General features: G+C 42.2%; 1 non-coding gene across 1 annotated transcript; it reads right to left on the reverse strand.

The window, feature by feature from the left end:
• Window positions 1-589: 589 nt before the first annotated feature.
• On the reverse strand, window positions 590-671 carry trnas-gcu (transfer RNA serine (anticodon GCU)). Its single transcript has one exon. It is a non-coding gene; the product is annotated as a tRNA-Ser (tRNA).
• Window positions 672-1,033: the final 362 nt, after the last annotated feature.

Consider the following 1,033-nt stretch of genomic DNA (forward strand, 5'->3'; position numbering starts at 1 on the left):
CACAATCTGGGCTTGGACATTTACTTCAGGACCACAGAGCTTTATATCACTGCAACATGAGTTCCAATCTTCATATTCTGTTCACTTTTCACATTATTTTCTACCAGTCCACTAGCTTTTATTAATTCAGTATTCGGGTCTCTGCTCCTCCGCCGTTTCTAACATCTCACCTCTTACAAAAAAACACTCTGATCGATCGTAGGTAGTAGATGACCCCTCATTTTAAACTCCATCTGCCAAAGCATTGCTCACTCACTTAATCTATCAGGAAGATTTGAAAATAAATTTCTTGCCAAAGGATAATTTTCTGCATCTGCTCCCTCGCCATTTGCTTTTCCCATTTGTCTTTCACTTGGTGCAAATCGAGAGAAAGTAAAGATGGAAGGAAGGAGGGGAGGAAAAATCCTGCTCTGTTTCGTGATCCCTATTTGATCTTCATTCCAGTGCAGTTTGGGTGAAGAATTCCAATTGTCTGTCTCAATTTTAATAAAGTATAACCAATTCTGGAATCACTGTCTGGAAATTGACAAGAACAGGTTTCGAGGCTGACTTTAAACATCAACAATACACTAAACAGTTCATAAACTAGCGACAAGGATGGGATTCGAACCCACGTGTGCAGAGAACAATGGATTAGCAGTCCATCGCCTTAACCTCTCGGCCACCTTGTCAGTTGCAGAAGCACAGCTGTCACATTCAGCACAGTTTCTGGCTGTGCAGCCAGTTGTGCAATGATGGAAATATATCTTCTGCAAGGAAATGAAGTTGGGAATGGAGCGGTGTGAAACATTTCCAGACCATGTCCAACACGTTTCTACTCGGTGTGAAAACCCACCACGGAAAGACTGGAACATACAATCATTTCAACACATCATGATTAACATCACTCAGACACCTGAACCATTAGGTCACTGACGAAGTCATGATGACCGAATTACTCATGAAATGACAACTGAACCAACTGACTGGAAGAATTGCTTAAACTCCACATGATCAGTGATGCACAGCCTCAGGCCGACTTGTCGGGTGGTGT

This window comes from Heterodontus francisci, unplaced genomic scaffold (genome assembly GCF_036365525.1).
Source record: "Heterodontus francisci isolate sHetFra1 unplaced genomic scaffold, sHetFra1.hap1 HAP1_SCAFFOLD_43, whole genome shotgun sequence".
NCBI classification, from domain to species: domain Eukaryota; kingdom Metazoa; phylum Chordata; class Chondrichthyes; order Heterodontiformes; family Heterodontidae; genus Heterodontus; species Heterodontus francisci.